Source organism: Nanorana parkeri, unplaced genomic scaffold (assembly GCF_000935625.1).
Source record: "Nanorana parkeri isolate BGI_ZX_2015 unplaced genomic scaffold, ASM93562v1 scaffold469, whole genome shotgun sequence".
Classification (NCBI taxonomy): domain Eukaryota; kingdom Metazoa; phylum Chordata; class Amphibia; order Anura; family Dicroglossidae; genus Nanorana; species Nanorana parkeri.
Window position 1 is genome coordinate 1,040,340 of NW_017306737.1, and position 10,648 is coordinate 1,050,987.

Sequence of the window (10,648 nt, forward strand, 5' to 3'; positions counted from 1 at the left end):
ACAGTTTGTTGATCTGTCGTTCACCACCATACACTTTATACTCTGAATATATAATGTTTGTACAACGCCGTGTAATATGATCATCTACCTACACTAATCATTCAGCTTCTCTCCAGCCTGGCAGGCTCTTGCACTACATTCATTGTCCGCAGGTTGTACAGTCAGAATGTAAAGTTTGTTGAGCTTTACACAGCAGCAGCATTATTCTTGATGACAGATCACCCCCCCTCACCCCCCACCCCGTGCCCTCTGCCATCTCTGCCTGGGCCAGATGAGACCTTTTAGGTCGAGCCGTCATTGTGCCTGGGCACAGAACACTTTCAGACGGGGCTGGCTAAATGTCAAGCGGGAGGTTGGCAGCGATTTCCAGTGCCAGTCACCCCCCCGCCGGCAGCGCACAGCTGCCTGTTCATCCCCCCAGCTGTCCGTCACCGAGTGAAGTCAACCGTTCAACTCTAATAGGAAATCCACATCGGAATGTGTCCGTCTTAACGGCGGCGGCTGGATGGGCTGACACGAGCTGGATACAACGCTGCCCTCGGGGGGCCCTGCCCCGCACTCGGAGGCACTTACACCCCGTGTCCGCGTTTTCAGCCCCTGTAATGCTCGCGCTTCGTATGATCAGTTGTATGTAACCTTTCAGGCTGACATGTAATCTGCTTATATTTTGCCTTCCCTGGCCCCTCCCCCACATCAAAATACTGATGACATTTCTAATTCTGCTTTAATTACATATCTTATTTTAGTCCCGGTCATGTCATCACTGGTTGTCTGCGCTTCTCTATGCAAGCAGGCAGGTAATGGCCAGTGGGTGGGGCCAGCAGGGTGCTTACATAACTGACTGAAAACATCTCAGCACACTGCCTCAATCAATGGCGTCACAAGGGGGGTGCGGCCCGCACCCGGGTGCCACCATTGGAGGGGTGACACCAAAATGACTGACAGTCATTTTGGTGTCACTCCCTATGAAAAGTCGGGACTGAGAGCCTGACAGTGTCTGGAGAGAGGAGGGGACCCGGCGGCACGCCTCAACCCGCCGGATAAACGTCCCCTCCTATCTCTGCCGGAGTCCACAACCAAGGTGGCCGCCGGCAGGCGTCAATAAGATGACCACGCATGAGCAATGACATCATCGAGCACGTGCGTGACATCACATGCCTGATGATGTCACGGCGGGGTGACGCCCGGCCTCGGGACGCCCCTTGCCTCAATACTCCTCTCAAGAGACCTCAGCTATGATGCACGAAATGGGCCGGCTCTTGGGAGGAGTTATGCAAATATTAAAGTGCCTTGATGGGTGGGTGTCTGTCTGGAGTGAGTGTTCCTAAGCGAGATGCATTTGCATGGATTGCTCTAGTTCCCGAGCATGTGACGCTGAGCCTCCATGATTGAAATCCAATAAATGAAAGCGGTGGGCCACTCCGGCTGGGGAGGAAAATGTTAGATGATGCTGGACGTCCTCCAGCCAGGAAATGAGGCGGAGCTCTATCTGACTTGCTGCAGCTTCTAATGCAGATTGTGAGAAGCTCCCAGTGTGCAGTGACATCAGAGGAAGAGGAGAGGAGCTGGTACAGCCGTGCAGGCTCCCAATTCCGCTCATCCCCGGTCCTGGATATACATCATCTAGTCATCAACATGGCTGCTCTTTCTTGGCTTGGAATGGGTTAACCTTCGGAAGAGCGATGGCGGAGGTTCAATGAATACCTCCTGCAGCAGAATTTTTGTTGTTGTTGGAAGTGCGCAGTTTTGATATATATTTGTAGGAGTGTCATGGGATGTATAAAATCAATAATGCTTTCTTTTAATTCTGAAGAATTTCTTCTGGAAAAAAATATATAGTTGGGGGGGGGGGGGCGAGCGTCACTCTCCATGCTGGAAGCGGCTCCTCTCCTCATCCTGCTGAAACGCTCTTCATTTCTATATTTTTCTTTAAATGATCCGCTGCTCTCCTTCAGAGCGCTCACCAACTCCTTCTGCTTCCTCAAAGCTTGCTCCACGTCTCTAAACTCAGGCCTCAGTGCCGGTCTCTTCTTGCTGAACACTTTGGAATAAATCAGCTTTTTCTTCCTGAATTCCGCTTTTAAAGCCGTCAATTTCTCCTCTTCTTTATCGATCCGCGTCAGCTTCCCAACAATCCTCCGTCTAACACCTGCTGTGCCCATTTGGAATTGCATCCAGCCAGCGGCACCCTTGAAGCAGTTCTGCACACTCTTGCTGATTAATCTACTATAATGCTGTGAATAGCCTGTTATTTGATCTCTCGCTGTGTAGCTCAGTTCATTTAACACACAGGCTGAATTACTATACGGAGAGCTTATACGGCACATGTGTTTCTTAGTTAGATAGAGGCATCCAGAAAGTGAGCAGATGGTTCTGGGCTTGCTTGCTAGAGAGCCCAGAATGCTCTGCAAACACACTGTGGAAATGCCCTGCATTCAAAGTTTATTGGTTTGCCAAACACAAGCTAATGCTTAAAATCCGGAGTATTGTCTGATTACTATCAAGGTAGCCATCATAAGACTCTAGTGGGGATATTAGATTGTGAGCTCTTTCGGGGAGCTGGGGCTAGTAAACAATTCAGGGAGTGTCACTCAACCTTAAAGCCTGAGGACATCTTGTGGCAGAGAAGCGGTACTGCGGCGGAACAGTGCTGGAGAGGAGGTGAGTATAGCAGCCCGGGGTGTCACTCAACCTTAAAGCCTGAGGACATCTTGTGGCAGAGAAGCGGTACTGCGGCGGAACAGCACTGGAGAGGAGGTGAGAATAGCAGCCCGGGGTGTCACTCAACCTTAAAGACTGAGGACATCTTGTGGTAGAAAAGCGGTACTGCGGCGGAACAGCGCTGGAGAGGAGGTGAGAATAGCAGCCAGAGCTGCATTTATTTTTGGGGTTCTATAAAAAAAAAGAGGGGAAGGGCAGCACAGTGGGTTAGTGGTAGACTTTGCTGTGTAGCAATTGGGTCTTATCTGCATGGAGTCTGCATGTGTTTCCTCCAGGTATTCCACCCCCCCCTCTCCCCCCATACTACAAAGACAGTGAAACTATATTAGTGATATGATATTATTTGTTTTTCACTGCCAGGGTCTCGATTGTGATTTTTTTATCCTTGTGTCTCTTTATTTTAAAGGGATACATTGGAATCAATTTTATTTTCTTCACGCATAATTAACACTGTACAGAGTATTAATCGGCTTCTTTCTTGGACTGACTGGAGCCTGAATTCTGAATGCATTGGTAAACAATGTAACGGGTCAGCTGACCAGGCAGGGCGCCCGCAGCCTGCCCACGCTGAATGTTACATTGACACAACAGAGGACAATATTGCACAGCTAGTTCATTCATTACCGGCGAGCAGTTTTTAGATAATGTATTAGCGAGCGAGATCAGCTGCCGCGTTATTATTGCGTCGCGCTTTAATTCGATAACATTTGCATAATTTCACACTGGTGTAAACGAGCCAGAAAATAGAGGATTCGGGTTTTTTCCCCCTTTCTTAATAGGGACGGAGATAAGTGGAAGGGGGGGGGGGGGCATGGGACTGGGCGGGAGCAAAAAGGGGGGGGGGGGTCATGTGACCTGACTGGATACAAAGTATATAACCTCAGCGCTAAAGCTTAACCTTTTGCTGCCAGCGGCCCTTTAAGGGGATATTACTGGTAGGAATTGTGGGCGGGATTTCTGATCATGTGGTCACTGTGATTGGCTGTCACAGTGGTCACATGATTGGGGGACCGTGCCATTGGTTCCCGATCACACACATTGACCGTCGGTGACAACTCGCCAGAGGGAGCGCGCCAGAGCCAGCTGGTGCATAAATCATCGGGTTCGGCATTAAGGACCGCCCACCACGCTGCTGCATATGCACGTCACGCCGGTGGGAACAGGTCAAAGTCTAATTATTGCAATAGAAGATTATAATATCTCATAGAAGCTTTCACATGTTAAAGTCATTGTCAATATGTTTTAAATATGCAGCTTTCATTATGACAATGCCTGGTGATGCTGCCATGAAGGTCCATGTTCGAGCACTTCCTGTTATAGGGTGACAACGCTCTGTCCCTGTGTGCCAGTTATGCACTTGAGTTGTCATTCTTTCGGATGTTTTCCCATTGGAGACTGCAAGTGGCCATGATGATTTCAGCTTTCATTAAAATAATCTCTGGTGATCCTGCCATGAAGGTCCAGGTTCAGGCACTTCCTGTTATAGAGTGACAATGCTCTGTTCGTGTGTGCCACTTGTTCTCTTGAGTTGTCACCATCAAATGCTTTACCAATGGAGACTACAAATGGCAAGATGATTTTTGGCTTTCATTAAAATAATCCCTGGTGATCCTGCCATGAAGGTCCAGGTTCAGGCACTTCCTGTTATAGGGTGACAATGCTCTGTTCCTGTGTGCCAATTGTGCTCTGGAGTTGTCACCCTATCCAGTTGGTGATCCTGCCATGAAGGTCCAGGTTCAGGCACTTCCTGTTATAGGGTGACAATGCTCTGTTCCTGTGTGCCAATTGTGCTCTGGAGTTGTCACCCTATCCAGTTGGTGATCCTGCCATGAAGGTCCAGGTTCAGGCACTTCCTGTTATAGGGTGACAATGCTCTGTTCCTGTGTGCCAATTGTGCTATGGAGTTGTCACCCTATCCAGTTGGGGCCATAATGTAATAAATACCTATTTGCTATGCTCCTCAGCTCCATCTAGTGCCCATAATGTAGTATTTCTCTGATATTACATTCCATCTGGAAAGAAAATATACTAAGAATATATTTTTTCTTTTCCTGTGAATGGATCTCTACAGATGGGCCGAATTAAAAAATAAACAGGAGCCTGCAGGGAGAAGAACTAGGTATGAGGGGGGGCGGGTTCACAGTGGTGGGGTGCGGAATTGCACCATGTTCCATGTTACACCTTAAACATGGGAACATGGTATCAAGGATGGAATCAGCCTTCAAGTTATTTTGAGTGGTCCTGTATTTTTCCTTTAACTCGTGCCAAATAGACAGGAAGTGAATAATATCAGAAAAATACCACTTTATGGCCACTAGATGGAGCTGAGGAGCATAGATAACAAAAACTTCTTTCCTATGCTCCTTGGCTCCATCTAGTGGCCATAATACGGTATTTCCTTGATATTACATTCGACTTGGAAAGAAAATATACTACGAACATTTGTTTTTATTCCTGCGAATGGATCTGTGCGGGTTAAAGAATAAACAGCAACCTTCGGGGAAAAGAACTAGGTAAGAGGGGGGGCAGGTTGAGGTAGGGGGGCTGTGGAAATGGACCACGTTCCGTGTTGCGCCCTAAACATGGGAATATGGTATGAAAGATGGAATTAGCCTTTACATTTTTTTTGTTGGTAATCTTCTTTTATGTCTATTGACAAAGTTACAGAACGTCATTAAAAAATAAACGAGAGTGCATTCGGTGGAGAAGTAAAACAACGGCGAAGCGAGAACGGATGGGCCGCTCCTGCAATAAGACTGAATAATTTATCAGTTATCATATTAAATTATTGATCACCGTCGTCTTGGGAATCGTCTATAATTCTCTGTCACATTTAAACAGGTTTAAACAATTAAAGCGGCTGAGGCAAGCTTTATTCTGATCCCTGTGCATTGCAGACATTAGAAGTCGAGCCGCACTTGATTGAGCGCGGTCAGGAAAGTGCTACGACTTCAAAACCCCGTACATTGTATTGTAAAAAATGGATGATCCCCGGGGATTCCGGTGGCGAGCTCGCTACTTTTCTTTCAGGCTGATAAAGAATTAATTTCTTCTGCAGGAACATCATGAAAGTAGACGTTGCGGCCTTACCTGAAGACCGACTTTCCTGCGGCTCAGCTGTATGAGGACGGATCTTTTTGGCAGTTGGGATGAAAGGCCCAAACGTCTGTCTGTCCTCTCTGTGATAAGTTTAAAATGAGTTCACATCCCGACGCCTTCATGCGCCTCTAAAAGGAGAACTATGGGGTCAGTGCTTTTCCCCATAGTTCTCCTAAGGGTAATGGGTAGACATGTGCAATGCGTTTAGTTATGAATCGAAATTCGTACGAATTTCCTGAAATTCGTAAATTTCGGAAGCATCCGAAATCCAAATTGCAGTTTCCGAATTATATCCGAAATATGAAATTCCGTTAACGAATTTCGTTGAAACGGGAAGTAATATTACCCCTGTAAATGAGGTTGAACAACATGACAAGATTTTTTTTTTATCCGAAATACAAAATTCGGATGCGCTGCTGCTGAGAGTTGCATTACAATACACAGGCAGGAAATACGAAATTCCATTAACGTATTTTCGTTCCGTTACGAACATTCGTTATGATGAAGTTAAAAAGCAAAAATACCTTTGTTAATATATTGGAGTTTATTGTAGTTATTTTTTTATCCAAAATACGAAATTCGGATCCGAAATCCGTTAACGGAATTTCGTATTTCGGATTAAAAAAAATATACCACCGACTCCAATATATTAACAAAGGTATTTTTGGTTTTTAACTTCATCACGAATGTTCGTAAAGTTACGAAAATGTGCCGAAACTAACGAAAATCCGTATTTCGTACGAATCCGAATTGAGTTTCGGACACGAATTACGAAATACGAAATAACGGATATTCAGAAACGAAACAAATTTTCTGACGGCGCACAAGTCTAGTAACGGGAGGACACAAACTAGTGTCCTCCCGTCACCTAAAGCTCAGTATATAGGGAGCTACAGCTCGCGGTATACTGAGACGTCCGCAGCTGAAACGGATCCCGACAATTCTGTCTGGATCCGCCCAGCTGCGTGAGTGACAGCTGGCTCTGCCTATCTAGAGGCAGAGCCAGCTGTACCCTCCCCCGTCCGTTCCGCCAGTCAGCGCTGGAAAATCGGAGCGGGGAGGGGGGAATCCAGTCCCTCCCCTGTACGACTCTATGCAGTGACAGGATAGAGAAGTGAGCGAGCGGCAGCATGTGTTCGCTCACCTCCCGATCTACTGAGCCGACCTGTCACAGTCTCATTGTCACAGGTCGGCTAGAACTATGAGGTGAGTGAAAAGCACTCCCCTCAAAGTTCTCCTTTAAGTCCGATTTTAATCCTGCAGGGAAAGAAGAACCCATCGAAGGTAGATAGATAGATAGATAGATAGATAGATAGATAGAAACATTTGTAGCATTTGGATACCTTAGGGAAGGGTTAAAACTCTATTCTACTCTATAATCCTAGCACTAACCTTCCCTGTTATTCTAACATTAACCCTATCTCTAAACCTAACACTAACCTTCCCAGTTACCCTCCTAACCCTCCCTGTAACCTTTACACCAACAACCCTGTAAAACTTATAATAATCTTCCATGCAAAGCCAACACTAAACATACCTGTAGCCCAGTGGTGGACCTAGGGAACAAAGGGCCCCAGTGCAAGATTATTTTTCGACATCGCCGAGATCACTTGTACAAAACAAGTGGCAGCTTCCCCGCGGTACATTTAGCCCTGCTTGCCCAAAGCCGGGCTAAATGTAGAAAACAACTACCCGCCCGGCACCCGGAACTGCATGTCCCAGGCATCGGGGGATAGGAATTCCACACCCCTGCCGCCCCTCTACTCCCTGCTGCACCAAGGCCGGGCCTCGGTTGGCCTTGTAGGAAATCCGTCCCTGAACACAACCAAGGCATACAGTAGAAGCCGCTTCAGGGACCTGGTTGGTGGACCATCCAGGGGGTTGGTGGGACTCAGTCTGCAGGACCTAGGAAAAGGTAAGTAACCTATTACATTCCCCCTTGACTAAGCAAGGGTTATATTATATGGGGGAAGGGGGAATCCAGATAGGATTTTTGGAAGCTGACCAAGCATGCAACACAAAGATATTGTCATCACCTCCTTGTGCCTGCTTCCTCAAATGCCGAGGGGAAACACACAACACGACCACCCTTGCCCTGTGTGACTGTGACAGGTCCTCTTGAATGCCGTTCTTCCTGTGCTTCCCAGGCGGAATGTGTTCATTTAGAGGTACAATGGGACTGGCCGTCCTGGTCTCTGATCCGGAGAAATCCATTTCAATTGCTTGGTGCTGGAAGACAGGGCAGCTTCACGACTCCGTAATCCTCTTCCATACGTACGAGTCGTCATTGTTTTGGACATAATACATTTTGGAACGCGGCCCGCTGATGATTGGGTGGTTGCGGCCTGAGGTTGTCTAACGAGCAGAGCAGCATGGCATCCTGGGGGATCGGTATTTATTGGAATTGGACGTGATGGACCTCGCTATCTGTCTGCACCGTCACCACTCGTCATCAGAAACGGAAATGGACTTAGTTCAAGGGTCATGTGACTTCAAGCAAGGATTCCGCTAAACATCAATTATTTGGTAAAAAAAAGAATCCCGCTACTCTAACCAAGCTGAATTCTTTTACAAAATAAAAAAAGTAAATAAAAAATACATTTTCTGCTCACTTTTCAGTCACCTCCTTCAGTTGACTGCAATCTGTATTTCGAGGAAATAAGTCACAACGGGGGCTTATGCAAGGAACTGAATACACAGCCCCGCGCTCAGTGTGTATATGATCTGCTTCTCAAATGTTAATTGCCCGGCAGCCTCAAAGAAAGCTAAATAAGGAAATAAATATAAAGATTAATAGGAACTCCACTAGGGAAGTCACAAATGGAGAAAGATCCGGGTATCATAGCAGAACACAGATTGAACAATAGCTTGCAGTGCCAGGCTGCTGCACACACAGCGAGCAGAGTTCTGTCTTCTATTAAAGGAGAACTATGAGGCGAGTGATCTATACTCATAGTTCGAGCCGACGTGTGACAATGAAACTGTCGCACGTCGGCTCAATAGATCGGGAAGTGAGCGAACACATACCCTCGCTCGCTCGCTCACTTCTCGATCCTGTCCCTGCAGAGAGCCGGGGCTGTCACTCACGGCTCCCTGCGCCAGCGCTGACAGGCGGAACGGACGGGGAGGGGGCGTGTACAGCTGCTATTTTCTTCAACCAAACAAGCTCTAAAATGAAGAGATTTCCCCTTACATGAGAAGCAAAGGTATGGTGTTAGGTTCTTTAAGGTCCCTCCCCTGCCAACCTCACCGCACCCCACCCCACCCCCACATCAATTATTGTCCCTTGTCTTGGGTTATTTAAGGGGCAGTTTGGTGGGCTACAGTGGAGTAGATAGGTGAGTGATGGGCCGAACCCCCCCGTGTTCGGTTTATGGGGTCCGAACTATGCAAGTCTATGGGGTCCGAACTCGAACACGTTGGCTCAATAGATCGGGAAGTGAGCGAACACGTACCGTTGCTCGCTCACTTCTCGATCATATTCCTGCGCCAGCGCTGACTGGTGGAACGGACGGGGGAGGGTGGCGGGTACAGCTGGCTCTGCCTCTAGATAGCCAGAGCCAGCTGCCAATCACGCAGCTGGGTGGATCTCGACAGTAATGGATCTCGACGGTATACTGAGACGGCTGCGGCGTCTCAGTATACCGCAAGCTGTAGCTCCCTATATACTGAGCTTAGGGTGACGGAAGGACGCTAGTTTATTTCCTTCCGTGCCCCTTAGGAGAACTATGGGGAAAAACACTGGCCCCATAGTTCTCCTTTAAAAACGGAATGTACTGTAGATATAAGGCAATAATTCTGCCACTTTATAAATCGCTGGTTCGGCCTCATCTGGAGTACGTGGTCCAGTTTTGGTCACCAATCCACAGAAAGGACGTCCTGGAGCTGGAAAGAGACCAGAGAAGGGCAACTAAAGTAATTAAGGGGATGGAGGACCAGAGCTATGAGACAAGGTTACTAAACTTAAACATGTTCACGCTGGAAGTGCGGAGATTAAGGGGGGATATGATTTTGATGTATAAGATGTTTAGCGGTGACGGCAACATCAGCAATAAACTCTTTATGGTAAACTCCATAACAAGGACTAGAGGCCATCACCTAAAATTGGTGGAGAAAAGATTTCAGCACAAGGGGCGTAGGGGGTTCTTCTCAGTCAGAGCCGTCAGGGTCTGGAACTCGCTGCCACAAGCAGTAGTATCAGCGGAGAGTGTTGAATCATTGAAAAAGCATTTAGACAACTTTTTTCAGTGCAGAACCCACTTTAAGATTTCCAGCTGCTCTACCGTTCATTTGAATGAAGTTGAACAAGTCGGCCCCTGAAACTGGAGCTTTCTCTGACCCGCTTCAAGCTGAAGTTGTTCCTCATTTCCAGATTGCTTAACGGGAACCTGTCAGGTCAGCAAGAAGGTCACTGGCCATTGCCGGCTTCTTGTAGATCTTCTCCTCGGTTGGCCTTCATCCTTTGCTTCTCTACTTAGCGAGGCGCTGACCCGAAAGCAGCAGCAGGCGACCGGAGAAATCAGAACAGCTGACCCACATACCCGTTCTGTGTCAGCGACTCGCTAAGTGAAGGAGGAGGAATGACGGCTGGGCAAGAAGATGTAAAAAAATGGAGAAGATTTTTGTCTTTAGCCTGACTGCCCGTCTTTAACCTCCCGAGCCTTACATTTCCCAAGGAAAAAACAAGCGCGTGTTATAAGAAGCATGTTGGGTCTGAACGTGGAAAACGGGAGATATTATCTACAACCAAACAAGCTCTAAAATGAAGAGATTTCCCCTTACATGAGAAGCAAAGGTATGGTGTTAGGTTCTATAAGGCCCCCCCCCC